Here is an 18,497-nt window from a genome sequence, read left to right as displayed (position 1 = left end):
CTCAACTTATTGTACCTTTTTTTTTTTACTCTCTCTCTCTCTCTCTCTCTCGTTTCTATCCTAGAATCCATTTTAACGAACCTGCCAACACCAATAAGAAACCACCACAGTACATCCCTTTCCTTGGCTTCCTTTTGTTTTTCAGATAAACATTTAACATTCCTGGCACATACTTTAAAGGTAAAAGGTATGAAAAAGATAATAATTTAGGCTCAACTCCAATGTGTTGAGGGTGAGAGAAACATGAGTTTACAAAAGAAGGCTAATTTTTCATTTTTATTTGGGCTCAAAATACTTTCTAATGGATAAAACATGGGATAGCTTGAAAGGCTCAAACGTTCATCCTAAATTGACCTCCATCATCTCCTGAGTATAATCAACCAACATGCTACAAACCATGTAATGACACTCTCAATAATTAAAAGTGAAAAGGAAGAACATGCTTTAAGTCAATGAACTTCACTTAAGGAATATCTCTCATAGTGACTCATGTGAAAGTTGCAACTAATGTTCAAGGGTGTCCGCTAATTGTACATGTTTAACATCCATCTTACCACGAAGGCTTACTTTGTGCTTAATGAGAATTATGAGAGTATCTCAATAGAGAACTAAGGTAGAAGAATAGACTCAAAAGACATACATTGAAATCTAGTCCAGATGTCAAAGCTTTAGTCATGTGAAAATTATGCACTTGGGTATGTTCCACCCCCAACCAAAAGCTGACATTGTCCTCAATGGCAAAAAAGGAAGCACAAGGGTATATAGATGAAGTGAGAAAGGTATCATCTGATAAGTGAAGGACAATTTTGAAACAACTCAAGGAACTCATTGCTGCAAAAACAAAAACAAAAACAGAACAAAGAAAGAAAAAAAAATAGAACAAAAATAAAAATAAAGAAAAATAGAGAAGCTAACTAACTACAAAGGTGGATGCAATGGTACTAAGTCTCATAAACAGGGTCTGCAAGAAGAGTGTTCTCCTCTGTAGGATTCAAACGCTCCCCAAGTTGCTTCAAACGATGTCCATTGACCTTAAATACACGCCCATCCTTTGGATCTTCAACCTTTACTACTCCATTCTCAAAAACATGTTTCACGATAAAGGGACTGGTTCACCTAGACGGTAGCTTACTTGGATGGAGATGCAGCCTAGAATCATATAAGTTGACTTGTTGTTGAGGCTCAAACTGATTTCTCATAATACATCTATCATGGAAAGCTTTCATCTTCTCCTTATAGATTCTAGAGTTTTCATAGGCATCGTTTCTCAACTCTTCCAACTCTGTCAGTTGAAGTTTTCTTTGCTTACCTATAGCACTTAAATCAAAGTTAAGGGCCTTGATAGCCTAGTAAGCCTTATGTTCTAGTTCTGCATGTAAATGACAAGGTTTTCCAAAAATAAGTCGATAAGGGGACATTCCAAGGGGAGATTTAAAAGTTGTACGGTATGCCCAAAGTGCGTCATACAGGCATAAGGACCAATCTTTGTGATTAGGGTTAACTGTTTTCTCCAAAATCTGCTTGATTTCCATGTTTGCAAGCTCTGCTTGTCCATTGGTCTATGGGTGGTATGCTGTAGAAACCTTGTGTACCACATTGTACCTATGCATCAAAGCCTCAAAAGAATGGTTACAAAAATGGGTGCCATGATCACTAATGATCACCCATGGTGTACCAAACCGAGATAAATTTTTTCTTTCAAAATTTTCATCACAATAGCATGATCATTGCTCCTGCATGGTACAACTTCAACCCACTTAGACACATAGTCAACAGCTGAAAGAATATAAAGGTAGCCAAGAGAAAGAGGGAATGGTCCCATAAAATCTATACCCCAACAATCAAATACTTCAATAGTCAAAATTGAATTTAGAGGCATCATATTACGACAGGACAAGACACCTAGCTTTTGGCATCTCTCACATGATCGACAAAAATTGTTAGTGTTCCTAAACAAGGTAGGCCAATAAAATCCACATTGCAAAATTTTTGCAGCAGTCTTTTTGATAGAAAAGTGGCCTCCACATGCATGTGAATGACAGAAGTTAAGAACTGTTACAATCTCATCGTCAGGAATACAACATCTCATAATTTGATCAGGGCAATATTTAAATAAGTAAGCATCATCCCAATAAAAATTGCATACCTCAACCAAAAACTTACGTTTGTCTATGCACTTCAAATAGAAGGAATCTCGCCTATAGCCAAATAGTTCACAATATGGGCAAACTATGGTAGGCGAATCATAGCAAATAACTGTTCAACTAGAAAGTCATCCTGAATAGGTGGAGTAGTGATAGTATCTTTGAACATCAACCTAGAAAGGTGGTCAGCCACCACATTCTCAACACCCTTTTTGTCTTTAATTGTGAGATCAAATTCCTGCAAAATCTAAATCCACCGGATTAGTCGCGCCTTAGCATCCTTCTTGGAGAGAAGGTACTTAAGAGTGACATGATTTATAAATACAGTGGTAGGTGATCCAATCAAATAAGCACGAAATTTATCTAATGCAAATACTACAACTAGCAACTCTTTCTCAGTGGTAGAGTAATTCATTTGAGCGGTGTTCAAAGTTCTACTAGCATAATAAATAACATAAGGTTTTCCCTCCTTCCGCTGTCCAAGTACCGCTCCCACTGCATAGTCACTTGCGTCACACATGATTTCAAAAAGAATATTCCAATCAGGTGGTTGCACAACTGATGTGGATGTTAATCTGTCAATTAGCGTTTTAAACACATCTTGACAAGCATTTGTCCACTCAAATGGGGCATCCTTAACAAGAAGGCTACACAAAGGTTGTGAGATCATAGAAAAATTTTGTATAAACCTTCTATAAAAACCAACATGACCAATGAAGGATCTTACCTCTTTTAACAGTTTTTGGAGTTGGCAGTTTTGAGATTAACTCAATCTTGGATTGGTCAACCTCTATACCCTTAAAAGTAACAACATGACCTAATACAATACCTGAGGACACCATGAAATGACACTTTTTCCTAATTGAGCACAAGGTGTTTCTCTTCATAGCGAACCAAGACTCTCTTCAGATTTATCAAACTAATGTCAAACGAAAAAAAGTCAAATCATCCATAAAACATTCCATACAGTTTTCAACCACGTCCCTAAATATGCTCATCATGCAGTGTTGAAAAGTCGTAGGTGCATTACACAATCTAAATGACATTCTTCAGAAAGCATACTTACCCAAAGGGCAAGTGAATGTGGTTTTATCCTAGTCTTCTAATGCGATTTCAATTTGATAGTAACCAAAGTAACCACCCAAAAAATAGTAAAAAGGGTCAGCAACTCGCTCAAGATTTGATCAATAAAAGGGAGGGGGAAATTGTCTTTTTTGGTGACAGCATTCAATTTTCTGTAATCAATACACATCCTCCACCCAATCACAAGCTTTGTGGGTACTTGCTCTCCCATTTCATTCTTTACCACAGTAACACCTGAGTTCTTGGGAACAACCTCCGTAGGACTAACCTATTTACTGTCAACAACATGATATATAATCCTTGCATCTAACAATTTTAACACTTCATTCTTTACCACCTCTTTCATGGTGGGATTAAGTCTGCATTGTGGGTCTTTACGAGGGTTAGCTCATTCTTCTAAATTAATTTTATGAGAACAGACTAAGGGGCTAGCACCTTTCATATTAGCAATGCTCCAACCTATTGCTGACTTTTCTCATTAAATGTGTGAAGCAATTGCTCACCTTGAGAGTCAGACAATTCAAATAATAATAGGAAATATATCACCTAGACCAAGGAAAGCATATTTTAAACCTTTAGGCAAAGGTTTCAATGACTTTTGGTGGCTCTGAACTTGTAAGAATCTATTTTTCACTTTTCTTGGGCAACTCCTTAATTTTTGGTTGCCAAGCCTTGTGCCATGATCTTGAGTTTCATAAAATAATAACACAAACATTAACAACATCAGATGAATCACTAATAATATCTAACTCAGAGTTAATAAGGAAGTATTCAAGGGCATCAGAATCATGAGCTGTGTGAACTCCCTTGTCTAAGAGTGTGTCAATCATGTACAATTACTGACACTTATCATCTTCTATTGGTTGTTTTCCAACATGTAAAATATTCACCTCGAGCGTCATATTTCCGAAAGAGAGTTTCATTAGACCGTTCCTGCAATTAATAGGAGCATTAGCAGTAGCAAGGAAAGGTCTACCTAAAATCAAGGGAATTTTAGAACAAGAATTAACAATAGAACTAGTGTCAAGAATTAAGAAATCAACAGGATAATAAAATTTATCAATTTAAATCAAAAGATCCTCCACCACACCTCGTGGCACTTTGACTAAATGGTCAGCTAGTTGTAATACCAAATGAGTGGGTTTGATTTCTCCCAACCCTAACTCCAAATAAATTGAATAAGGCATCAAATTTACACTAGCTCCTAAATCTAGCAAGGCTTGTCCAAACTCATGATTCTCAATATTGCATGCAATGGTTAGACAACCAGGATCCTTGTACTTAGGAGGAATTCGCTGCTCAATTAGAGAACTAATTTGCTCTGTCAGAAATGATGTCTTCTTAACATGGTACTTCCTCTTAATTGTACAGAACATTTTGATTTTGCATAAGTAAGAACTTGTTTTATAACATACAAAAGAGGAAGATTGATCTTTACCTACCTGAGATTCTCCAAGATTTCATTACTAAAATCCAAAGTTCGCATACCAAATTTTAAAGCTTGAGGAAATGGTACCTTAACTGGACTTTTGATTACCTCAGCTTCCTTGGGCAACTCGGCACTATCATTACTTTGTTCCTCTTTAATATACTCTGGCTTATCAATTGTTGGAATATGTAAGGACTTACCACTTTGTGTCACAATGGCATTGATCTCCTTCAAATTTCCTTGAGCCATATGTTGACCTTGGAGCGTGGGTTGAGCTTGAGAAGGGAACTTGTCACGCCCATTTATGCTCAACGAAGTCATCAACTTGGATACATGACTCTTTATCTCCTTATTTTCCTCAAAGACTCAAACTTTTGATTAGTTTTACCATGTGCCTCAATAAAAGCATGCAAAATATCTTCTAAGGGGTTCCTAGAAGAGAGAGATGTATGATAGTAGAGTAATTGATTGATGGTTGTGATTGTGCAGGATTGTGAGTGTCAGACTTCCAACTGGGTGATTTCTCCCACCAAGATTGTATGTATATGAGTAGGGTGAAAAGGGCTTTTTTATACATGCCAAGAGAATTGCAATCTTCCTCATACACTCCTCTCATCTCAGCAAGTGTTGGGCAATCTTGTGCAAGATGATCTATTTCCTGATAAACCAAACAAAGTTTAAGGGCATCAGCTTGGGGAATAATACGAGCTGCCACAGTTTCCTTTATCTTCAATGCCTCTAACTCTCTAGTTAGGCCCTCCATCCTTTCTTTCAAGTTATCTTCTACTCTGAGATGATAGATGCCTCCTCTAGAATGAGTTTGATTGGAGCGTGCTCGATTGGTACTGTCAAAAGCATTTGGTCCCGTCCAAGTGGGAGCTTTTTTCTGCAAGTTCATTCAAATACTCTATTGCCTCATCCGAATCCTTATGCAAAACTCACCATTACACATCATTTCAACAAATTGACACTCTCTAGGAGTAAGACCTTCATAAAAATAGCTAACTAGACGCCAGCTTTCATAACCATGATGGGGACACAAGCTAAGTAACTCTTTAAAACGTTCTCATGCTTGATACAAAGTCTCACTATCCTTTTGTGTAAAAGTTGAGATTTACGTTTTCAAAGCATTAGTCTTATGATGAGGAAAGTATTTATTGAAAAACATTTGGGTCATCTCAGCCCATGACCCAATCGATCGTGGTCTCAACGAATACATCCACTCTTTGCCTTATCCTTTATTGAGAAATGAAAGAACTTAAGTTGAACAACATCTACAGTGTCAAGTTGACCATGAAATGTAGCAACAACCTTTTCAAACTCCCTAATATGCACTTATGGATTTTCACTCTCCAAATCATGAAAAGTAGGGAGAAGTTGTATCATACCAGGTTCGAAACCCATTGGAGGAATATTAGGTAGAAATATAATGTAGGGTGAAGGTACTCATGTAGAGTCCTAGGTTGATCTTTGTGCACACTCATGTTAGACGAATAAAATGATGAAATAGAATGTGTATCAAAATTAGATGGTGTGTCAAATAGATTATCAAAGAGAGTATTAGCATCTACTTCAGGTCCTTGCAAATCTACCTAACTCGTCTCTATATCTATGCATGCAAACACTGAAAGAGAAAGGACAAAAAACTAAATCTAAAATTAAAAGAAAGCAAAAGAAAGGAACAAGTTTATCGCCTTTGGTGTGTCAAATTCAGTAAACCTATTATTCGAATGCGCTTCTTGAATTGTCTCCCTGGCAACGACACCAAAATTAGATTATGCCCAAAGAATAACGCGATTGTCGCAATATAGATTGGGGTGTTGATTCCATAGGGAGATGGTAGAAACACTAAAAGAGACTAAAATTTAAGAGAACAAAAATCAAAGTAGCAATGTAAGATGAATCCTTTCTAAAAAGAAAGAAATTGAAGAGCCAAAATGTAATAATGAAAAGCGTTGACCAGAATTAATAACAACGAAGCATTGGGAATCCCTTACTTGAACTTGATAATTCTATTCATAGTAGATTCATTGTATGCTCAATAAGAGATCATAGCACTAGACTCTCTAACCGGAAAATATATCTTTATAACCAGTTTGTTCAAATGTAATTCTTGAGAACCACTCTAATTTTGAAAGCACTGATTACTATCCTATTATACTTAGATTCGAAGACAACAATATAATGAATAGCAATATTGCAACAGAGAATCACTCCAATAAGATTAACAACTAGATCTGAACATAAACACTTCAACAATCCTATAGAGAAAGCATGACTGAATCTATGAAAAGCATTGGTTGTAAAATTATCCAAATACAAGAAAGACTAATAAGAGATGATAAACAAGAATTGTATCAGCAAGAAAGTTTATTACATGAATCCAATAGAATTGAAATCATCATCATTCAAGCAAGTTCATCCCTAGCTTTACCAAAGAATTAGCTCTCCATTCGAAAGAATAAGAAGTCTTCTTCTGGAAGATGAATTTTTGCAAAAGAAAAAACCCCCTCCAAAAAATAATTGTCTACCTCTCCACGTTATAGACTTTATCGCCTTCTTCCTTCAAGCCATCATCTTTTGGAAAGAAAATCATGTGCCAATCTCGCATAGTATTTTAGATTTCCAATTGCACATTGAGAGCCTTTTTTAGCATAGTAAAGGGCCAAATTAGAAAATTACTATTTTTTGAACAAATGTAGCCCATTAAGTTTTTTTTTCCAATGCATATTAATTCGCCTCAATCAAAAATCTGACGGGGAAGATATGATCATAATACTGATGGATACTCAGAGAAGCTGTAACAGCCCGTTAGAAATTCATTGGTGGAATTTCTATTGACTTTGGGAATCTTTTGAAAAATCCATAACTTTTTACGAATCGACCAATCGCTCAGGTTTTAGTCTGTCGTCATAATCAGTGTTATCACTCACTAAGGTGCTAGATTTGTGAATTTAATTATTTGAGATAGTTAGAAGTGTCAGAATACATTATGGTCTGTGCCATTAGACTCAGTGGATTATTTAGGATTTTATGGCGCAATAACCATTTTTCATAATTTCGGACGAAACGTCTGTTGGAAATTATGAATTTATTTTTAGGGGCACTTCGGGGTTGAATTTCGGTAAACGATTTTCACTATAGGTTAATATGAATATTTAGAATTTTTTAGTACTAAGTTTATTATGTTTTTTTTAGAGTGAATAGTAATCTCGATAAGCGCACCCATTGCAATGTTTTCAAAATCACAGTGTGGAATGTCCAAATTAGGTTAGAGAAGTTTTATTTGGACACTTAGCAAGATCTTAGCCACACATAGTAAATGGTATTAGACACTTGGCACAAAGAAGAACCTTTAGATAGATTTGTGAAGGAATCGATCATGCCACCTAAGCGAAGCTGTGTTTCATCTGTTCAACTAAATTGTGCCAGACCAAAGAGGATTTCAACCCTAGCAAAACCCTAAATGGTTGGAATCCAATTGAAACCCCAAAAGCTTGGTTAAAACCAAAACCCTAAATGGTTTTCCCAAACCCTAAACTTGGCCTCTAAACCCTTTTAAATCCGATTTCTAGCATTGTGTTTAATCACTTGATTAAATCACTTCCACATGCTATTAATTAATCAAATCCTTGTTATGAAATCATTATCCAACCTTTTAAACCTTCGAAATTTGATTGGGCCAAGAAAAATTGATTTTGGGCTTGATAGCATCTCAAAACCCTAACCAAACTCCCTTTAAACCCCAAATTGAAGCCCACTTGGTGGGGCCCACCAAGGCCCACGAAATTGGCCACCTTGGCAAAGCTTCATGGAGAAGTTTCCTCTCCCACATGGCAGACCATCCACTGCCATTGGCTGCATCCAATAGTGCCTTGATGTGAAGGAGAAATCCACTCCATCAACCTCCATCTTTCACAGCTGCTGCAGGCAATCTTTGCACCTCACTATTCTCCACTTTATGTCACATAGCCACCTCCAATCAAGGGTCATTCCAGCCCACAACTTCCCCCTCCAGGAGTCTATAGTCGTGCAAGGCACTTTTCATTCCATTTTATCACTTCCTTTCCCCGTTCTTAGAGAGAAACCCAAAAGAGCTCTCTCGGGCAGATTTCTGGGACATTTGGCGTGGCCATTTACGACCCTTTGTAGGTATTTTTGCACAATGATTCCTTCACATACATTGTTCATCTTTGAGTCTAGTTTCCGTGGATATCTTATTAGTATCATTCCATGCTCATTTGATCGGTAAAAAATATTTTTAACCATGGAAAGGTCATTCTGGGCGTGAAACTGGAGAGTATGTTATGTTTTGGAAGTTTTGACCAAGCTAATGGACATATCTTGGTCCGAAAATTTTATGGAGTGTTGTTAACATGTGTTTATGAATGTTCATTGAGGTTTTGTTGCTTGAATAAAGCTTTTGATGATAGATTTTGTTAGAGTTAGAAACTTGAAAACTGGAAGTGGAAAAACAGTTTCTGTTTTGTGAAAGTTTGAATATTTCGTGGTTTAATCTTATTCCAAAGGCTTTGATATTTTTATATGATGATCCTAAGCCTCTTATATACATTTTAGGATGTTATTTCGAAGATATTTTGTATTAGTTTTAAAGATATGATTTTCTATGCAAGAGGATTTCGGTTAGACCTAAACTTTGATGTTTTTGAGTTAGATCCATGTTTTATTAAATTTTAGCCATGTGATTTTAAGTTTGATGGTTGAATCTTCTTTAGGACACATTTTTAAACCATGTGATGTGTTAGTTTGAAGATCACATGTCTTTAAGCCATGAATCAAGAGATTGATCAAAGTTAGTTGGGAAAAACAGTTTCTGTCTTGGACTAAGTTTAAAACCAAAAACTCCAAGTGTTGTTTTGTGATTTTTGGTGAGTTTGGTTTGATGATTTAAGGCATGTTTGATATTAGGATGATGTTATGAATATGTTAGAAGTAAGATTTTATTTTTTGGAATTCTTGGAGATGTTTTTATTAAGGTCAAAACTTGTGATTTAAGGTTTACTTTTTTTTAAAAAGTTTGGGTCTTTTCACAAAAAGTTTGGTGTTGATGATTAACTTTTCTTAATAGATATTTTAAGTGTATTTTTAAACTTAGGATAGGAAGATCCTTATCACAAAATTTTGGTTTAATCATGAGCTTTGAATATGGAAGAAATTGCAACCAAAATCAAGAGAAATGGTCTATGAATGTTTCGGTCATTGTGAGTTTCCATAGTTGTGATTGGTTTTAAATTTTTCTGAGTTGTTATTTGAGTCTAGGACAAGATTTACATGAGGAATGTAAATTTTGGTAATTTTTAGAATTAGGATGTGAAATCCTTAAGTTAGGGGTAAAATGGTAATTTTACTCTAAGTTGTCTCTTTTCACATTTTTAATTGTTAGTAATTAATTTCTAATATTTAGAATACCCTCTTACAGTTTCTCGTGTTTCGCGCTTTATTCTAGTAGAACGCGACGATCGAGCTAAGTTAGCTTTTAACTTACTGTCAGTTTAATGTGCATGAGTGATAAGTAAGGGAACTAAATTGTATGTATGCATGTTATCATATGTGCCATGCCATGTCATTACATATTTATCTATTACACAGAATTTATTCTGTCATGAATTATTCATCTGTTACATAAGATATTCTGTCACGTATTCCTATACATTGCAAGTATGTCATGTTAAGTTCAGTATGTCATCTGTTACATGTTTTTCATGTCACGTAAAATTCACTGTCACATGTTACACCATGTTAAGAAATGTTGTCTGTTATATGGTATGCCATGTTACGAAATGTTGCATGTTACATGTATGCCATGTTATGAAATGTACTCTGTTACATTGATGTCTTGAAGTATGTCATGTCTGTCATCTTACATTCATGTCACGTTATGCTACGTCAGGACTTTTATCTTTTATGTCACATTCATGTTACGTCACGTTACGAAATGTCATGTATGCCAGTTAAGTCATTCATGTCAATCACAACCCTAAGCGCTAGGATAGGGTAATATCCTAGTGGAACTCCTTTGTTCACGCTGGAGTGTGTAAATAGGTGTGAAATTCCCTGAGTTGACGAAGTACAGTCAACAGGTTGCGAATGGGGCCTAATTAGCTGGGCACCGGAGCGCGCCAGGCACTAACGCCGATGGTGCCACACATTATATTACGTGTGTCCACAGCAAGTATGGCACAAACAAATAAGTCATTGGGCCACAACAACTGTGGAGCATGAAGTATGGGGCCACAACAACTGTGGAGTACGTATTAACGCACTCACAGCTGGTATAGAAAGCTGTGATGTAATGCGGTAATCGGCAGGGACACACGGCTCAAGGGGACCTGTGTAGCACCCATATGGTCACTTTAATGATTAAGTCTATTGAATAAGATTTCAAGTTCATGTATTTCACATTCAAGTCATGTTTCAAGTTCACGTTATGTTATGTTCAAGTTTACGTTCACGCAATCATGGTAATCCCATGAGACAAGAATATGTTTCAAGTTCATGTTATGTTATGTTATGTTCACGTTTACGTTATGTTCCAAGTTCACATTTATGTTATGTCATGCTCAAGTTCATGTTCAAATTATGCATGTTCACGTTCATATTATGTTTCAAGTGTATGTTATATTTCAAGTTCACGTTCATGCTATGTTTCAAGTCCATGTTATGTTTCAAGTCACGTTCATGCTAAGCTTCAGTTTCAGTTTAAGTTATGCCAGTTATGTTATATTGTATGTCAAGTTATGCTATGATTACTTATGATTTGATTATGCATTCATGCTTTTACTGCCATGCATGCATCATTAACCTGTGTGGAAGTTTTCTGTTAACTTGCTGAGATTTGTAATCAAATCTCACTGTGGTAGTCCCAACTACCATTCCCCCCGAATGGTAGATTTTGTTATAGGATCTGAAGGAGAACCGGGAATCGACCAACTGGAAACGGTCGACTAAGCGACGGTGCGACGTAGATGGTAGTACAATAGTTACCTCAGATTACTACTTGTATTTGTGGAGTTCAATCTCCAGCACTCTTTTGATCACAACCTTATGGACTATTATTGTGATCTTAGTTGTTTAGTATGTCGTTAAGTATGGAGTATGTTTTAAGTATTTGGGATATTTTAGTTTGGTGCATAGTATTGCTAAAGAAAAAAATTATCCGCTGCGAATATTGCATAATGCTAGATGCATGTTAGAAATATTGCATCTTATTTGTCATGAACGGAGGCAGGTAACTTTGTGTTGCATGTCTCGACGTTTCAAATGTCCGTCCGATCCCAAGCGGAATCTGGGGGCGTCACAGAAGCTACAGATTCTGAATATTTTTCATTAATTGCTCTTTCCTTGTTTATGGTGCGAATCTCTTTGACTTTGGACGTATGAAATTCTCCATTGATAGTTCTTGTCCTCTTTATTAGCCAGACTTCAACTTAATCATTTTTAGATTCATTCCTGCAATAAAATCATTAGACACTAAATCAAAACTTGGGCACTATGGAATTAAGGTTTAAATTGGAAAAAATAATCAAAATGCCCAAATAACACATAATCTAGCAATTAAACTCGTAAAAGCAATGTTCAGAGCACACTTTTGTGCACTCATCGTTAGGGCACCAGTCAATGGGGATTGGCATCACCTCTTTGAGATTAACCAAGTGACTGTGCTACCTGTCCAATGCTCAGAACATAAACCCCTCCTTTCTCTTGTATGAACCATGAAGCTAAATTCCTTCCTAAACAGAGAATTTTCAGGTATGAGGTAGCCTGGGGTAGGAGGATGACTGTGAGGATATAATTAAGAATGCCTGGAAGCATGGCCTTTCTTTTGGCCCAAAAGCAGCAGTTAGCTCTCTATTTTCAGAGATGAGATGAGATGAGTTGAGATTAAAGTTAAAAAGTTGAATAAAATATTGTTAGAATATATTTTTTAATATTATTTTTGTTTTGGGATTTGAAAAAGTTGAATTGTTTATTTTATTTTGTGTGGGAATTTGGAAAAATTGTAATGATTAGATGGGAGGTTTTCAAAGTTTTCAAAATTTTGGGTTTTAGTCTTGAAAGCAAACTAGGTAGAACTGGAGAGGTGCAACGACAAGTTAAGGGTGTGGAGTAGGGATGCCCACAGAAACCAGAAAAGACTTATAGCTCAGAAGAAGGAAATCCTAAGATCCATCCAAGACTCCAATACTGGTCAATCCAGTGATCATATTAGGTTGTTGCAAAAAGAAGTGGATGGCTTCTTTTATGGATGAAGACTTGAAGTGGCTCCAAAGGGCCAAACAAAGGTGACTGTAAGAGGGGGATAGGAATACTAAGTTTTTCCATAAATGTGCTACTCAGAGGAAACTGGTGAATTCCATTCATAACATCCTTAGTGAAGATGGTTCTTTAGCTACTGGTCAGGAGGAGATTGGGAAGGTTTCTCAGGTCTTTTATTAGCAAGTTTTCATCTCTTCCAATCTAGAGGGTATACCTGAGGTTCTTTCCAACTTATGCCTATTGTTATTGAGGAGAAGAACCTATCTTTAAATAAAGAGTACTCTAGAGAGGAGGTTGAAAAAGCCATCTTTGAGATAAACCCCATGGGATCTCCTGGCCTTGATGGCTTCCCAGCTATCTTTTATCACAACCATTGGTCCATTGTGGGTAATGATGTGGTTGTAGCAGTCCCTAAGATACTCAACTCCAAGAAGGGATTTCAGGAAGTGAACCAGTCTTTCATCACCCTTATTCCTAAGAAACAATTCCCTAAGTTAGTGGTAGACTATAGACCTATGAGCCTATGTAATGTCTTTTATAAGATCATAGCTAAGGTGTTAGCCAATGGATTAAAATCTATCTCGCCCGATCTTATTTCCCCTACCTAGAGTGCCTTTGTCCCAGGCAGGATAATCTCAGATAATGTGGTAGTAGCCTATGAGCTATTGCATTCTATGCAAAACATAATGAAAGGGAGAAAGGATGGCTTCATGGCTCTTAAACTCGACATGATTAAGGCCTCTGATCGAATGGTGTGGGATTTTTTGCAGGTTGTGTTGCATAAGATGGAATTTGACAGCAATTGGATTGAGGTGGTAATGCAGTGTGTTAGCACTGTCAGTTACTGTAACAACCTAGTAGAAATTCATTGGTGGAATTTCTATAGATTTTAGAAACCTAGTGAAAACACCGCAAGTTTTCATGATTTGACCAATCGGATTGCTTTTAGTCTGTCAACATAGTCAGAGTTATCACTCACTATGGTGCAAGAAGTTCAATTTTATTTATTTGATATAGTTAGAAGTCTCAAAATGAGTTATGGTCTACGCCATTAGACTCAGTTGATTATTTAAGATTTTATGGCGCAATAATTCTATTTTCAATTTTCAGACGAAACGTTTGTTCGAAAATGTGTTTTGCTTATTTCGAGGCACTTCGAGATTGTTTTCAATAAACGAAATGCACAGTTAGGTTTGTATGAATATTTAGGATTTTATAGTTCAAAGTTTATGTTTCACTTTTCCGAAGTGAATAGTAACCTCTATAGTAGCATCTAGTGCGGTGTTTTCAAAATCACAGTTTGGAATGTCTAAATTAGGTTAGAGAAGCTTTATTTGGACACTTGGTAGGATCTTAGCCACACATGATCAATAGTATTGGACACTTGGCACAAAGAGGAACAATGAGATGAATTGTGAAGGAATCAAGGTATGAGATCATGCCACCTAAGTAAAACCCTGTTTTCCATCTGATCAACCAAATTGTGCCGAACCAAAGAGGGTTTCAACCCTAATGAAACCCTAAATGGTTGGAATCCAATTGAAACCCCCAAAAGCTTGGTTGAAAATTGAAACCCTAAATGGTTTCCCCAAACCCTAAAGTTGGCCTCTAAACCCTTTTGATCCGATTTCTAGCATTGTGTTTAATCACTTGATTAAATCACTTTCACATGCTATTAATTCCTCAAATTCATATTATGACATCATTATCCAACCTTTTGAACCTTGGAATTTTGATTGGCCCAAGACAAATTGGTTTTGGGCTTGATAGCATCCCAAACCCTAACCAAACCCTATCTAAACCCCAAATTGAAGCCACTTGGTTGAGGCCCACGAATTTGGCCACCATGGCAAAACTTCTGGAAGAGGTTTCCTCCCTTACATGGCAAGCCATCTACTACCCTCGGCTGCACCTAATAGTGTCTTGATGGGAGAGGGGAGATCCACCTAATCACCCCCATACCTCATGGCAGTAGCAGACAGTCCTTGCCCCTCACTATTTTTCACTTTATGTGAAATATGCACCACCAATCAGAGGACATCCAAGCCAATAAATCCCCCCCCTCCAGAAGTCTAAATTCATGCAAGATACACTTCACTTCATTTTATCACTTCTTCACCCTGTTCTTAGAGAGAAACCAAAAAGAGCTCTCTCAAGCAATTTTATGAGTCATTTTGCATGGCACTTTTTGACTCTTTGTAAGTATTTTTTCTCAATGACTCCTTCATGAAAGTTGTTCTTATTTGAGTTTAGTTTCCTTGGATATCTTATTTGTTTCTTTTAGTGGCCATTGGTCAGTCAAAATTTATTTTAACCATGGAAAGGTCATTTTGGGAGTTAAACTGGAGAGTGTGTTATATTTTGGAGTTTTTGACCAAGCTAATGAACATATCTTGGTCCGAACATTTTATGGAGTGTTACTAACATGTGTTTATGAACTTTCAATGAGGATTTGTTGCATGACTAGAGCTTTTGATTAAATATTTTCTTAGATATAGGAACTTAGAAACCAGAAGTGGAAAAAGAGTTTCTGTTTTGGGAAACTTTGAATATTTCTTGGTTTAATCTTACTCCAATGGCTTTGATATTTTTATTTGATGATTCTAAGTCTCGTATATGCATGTTAGGATGTTGGTTTGAAGATATTAAGTATTAGTTTCAAAGATATGATTTTTCTATGCAAGATTTCGGTTAGACCTAATAGTTGATATTTTTGGGTTAGATCCATGTTTTATTGATTTTTAGCCGCGTGATTTTAAGTTTGATGGTTGGATCTTCTTTAGGACCCATTTTTAAACCATGTGATGTTTTAGTTTGAAGATCTCATCTTTTTAAGCCATAGCTGAAGAGATTGATCAAAGCTAGTTAAGGAAAAGTTTATGTTTTTGGACTAAGTGTAGAACCGAAAACTCAAAGTGTTGTTTTGTGATTTTTTGACTTTTGTTTGATGATTTAAAGCATAATTGATCTTAGGATGATGTTATGAATATTTTAGACGTAAGATTTGATTTTTTTGGAATCCTTGGAGATGTTTTGAGTATGATCAAAACTTGGGTTTCAAAAGTTTGTTTTTAGTTAAAAAGTTTGGATCTTTTTACTAAAAGGTTTGGTGGTGATGATTACCATTTCTTTTAATGGATGTTTAAGTATGTTTTTAAACTTAGGATAGGAAGATCTTTGTTGCAAAAAGTTGGTTTGATCATAAGTTTTGAATTTGAAAGAATTGCAACAAAATTCAAGGGAAATAGCCTATGTAAGTTTCGGCCCCTATAGCATTTTCATGGTTGCGTTTAGTTTTAAATCTTTCTGATTTGATATTTGAGTTTAGGAAAAAATTTACATGAGGTATGTTAATTTTGGATATTTTTGGAGTTAGGATGCAAAATTCTTAAGTTAAGGGTAAAATGGTCATTTTCTGACATGTAGAGGGTAAAATGGTAATTTTTGTGGCGCCCCCGACCCCCAAGTAAAGAAAACACGGGAATCGAGACGCCGGGATGATGACAACACGGTCACACATCCCAACGAAGTGCCAGTGTGTCTACATGCAACGATGTACAAATAAAAATATCGCAGCGGATAGTCATCTAAGTACCAGAATTTAAATACGAACTAAACATCAGTAAAGTTTTAAAAGCAGTTATACAGTCATCCGAAATAAAGTTAACACATGTCCCAAAAATACAAAAGGGTAAAATAAAATAACAATAGCCAGTGATCCCAGATCACTCCTCGGGCGGAGCCGTCTCCTCAGGCTCGCCCTCCTCCTCCTCATCTGCATCAAAATCTGCGTTACCACAGAATGGTACCGCAGGTAAGTATAACCCAAAAAATAATATCCTCAGGAATAAAAATGCATTAATGCCACCAACATGCATGCATATGAAGAAATATGCATTTTTCCTCAAAATATCATTTTCCCCGAAAATGATTAATTTTCCAACACACGCCAAAATCCCATTTGGCCCAAAAATAATCCGTAAAACATTTTCCCAGAAAATGAATTACACAAAATCCAACACACGCTATTTTCCCAGAAAATAGTCCATTTTTAATGTATGCACCATGATCTCCCCTATGGGTCATCCGCACACCCTGGCTTCGTAGCGATGCCCACTTTCGCGCCCAACACGTTAGTGGGAAACATCCACTACACAACGAGCGATGCCCAGTTCCGCGCCCAGCGCGTACATAACCAAGCATCCTCTAGTCCCCGCCAGCAGAAGGACCACGGAGTCGGCACGAATCTCTTCGTCCGATCCCATTGTCGCCCAGCGACAATCCAGGGGACGTTACTCAGTTTATTCCGCTCCCGAGTAACCAGAGGAGCTCCACCGACATAATGCCCCATCTTGGCTTGGGGTTTGTGATACACACGCACCCAACAAATCATTCACATGAAAACCCACTTTTCATAAACACATGAACATGAATACAATACACGAAAACCCAGTTTTCCTTTACAAACATGATCATGCATGAAATAATGAAATGCACATGAACCAACCAATCCAAAATACATCAATAACCAATCCAATCCAATCCAATCCAACCAACAACTCCAATCACAAATCCATCCGACCCCCGTACTCCTCGGACTCAGTCCGGCATGCCAAAAAAATACAGTGAAAAGGGTTAGTGCAAAAATACATAAAATTCATGAGAATTCTTTGGAGAAATACTTACAGCGCTATATGATAATTTCCGGAGGATCACGAAGCTGAAAAAGGCGACGTCTGAGCAACACCACAGTGTAAAATACACTGTGGCCGTGGGTCACAAATACCCACTTTTCAACGGAGACAAACGAAGACCCCAAAATGATAGGGTAGGGCCTAGAGAGGTCGGTGAAGCCAATGGTGGTGGTGGTTTGCCGTGGATGACGGCGCAAATGGTGGTTTAAGGCCAAAAATGTACAAATCGGAAATGGACTTGGTGGGGCTTCACCGGTGACGGATCGGAGCTGGGGTTGGGTCCAAAGGGTTGCCAAGAGGTCGGGATGAAGTGGTAGGAAGATGGTGGCCAATGGTGGCGCGACGGCGGCGCGCGAAGGAGGTGAAGGCCGCGGCTTCAAGCCGTGCGTGGAGGCTAACGGTGGCTCGGATGGAAGTGAGGTTGGTAGGGTGAGGTCGCCGGCGGCAGGGGAACCAAATGGAGGGGGCGGTGTCGACCACGGCGGCGGGCTGGGAGAGGGGACGAACGCACGGGGAGAGAGAAAGGGAGGGGGCTCGCGCACGGGGGAAATGCAGCGGGAAAGAAAGAAAAAGGAAAGAAAAAGAGAAAGAAAAGAAGAAAGAGAGGAAAGAGAAAAATAGAGGGAAAGAAATGAGGTCCAATCCTCATAACTTGGGTCACGAAAATGATCCAACGGAAATGATTTTAAAACCACAAATTAAATAAAATAATTTAAACGTAATGGTAAAGTCAAATTGAAATAATTAAATCACCCAGTAATTAATTTAAATATTAAAAGCAATTTAAATGCATAATAATAAATAAATATCAAGAAAGCACATAAAAATAATTTTCACCAAATTAACAAATTAAAATCATAGAAATAAACT

General features: G+C 37.2%; 1 non-coding gene and 1 pseudogene across 1 annotated transcript; one reads left to right on the top strand and one right to left on the bottom strand.

Annotated features, from left to right (window-relative positions):
- Nucleotides 1-941: 941 nt before the first annotated feature.
- LOC118349405 lies at nt 942-4,977 on the bottom strand (annotated as a pseudogene).
- Nucleotides 4,978-5,679: 702 nt separating this feature from the next.
- Nucleotides 5,680-5,787, top strand: LOC118349496. The gene has a single exon (XR_004802453.1). It is a non-coding gene; the product is annotated as a small nucleolar RNA R71 (small nucleolar RNA).
- Nucleotides 5,788-18,497: the final 12,710 nt, after the last annotated feature.

Source organism: Juglans regia, chromosome 9, assembly GCF_001411555.2.
Source record: "Juglans regia cultivar Chandler chromosome 9, Walnut 2.0, whole genome shotgun sequence".
In the NCBI taxonomy this organism is placed as follows: domain Eukaryota; kingdom Viridiplantae; phylum Streptophyta; class Magnoliopsida; order Fagales; family Juglandaceae; genus Juglans; species Juglans regia.
This window is presented reverse-complemented; position numbering and strand designations above follow the sequence as displayed.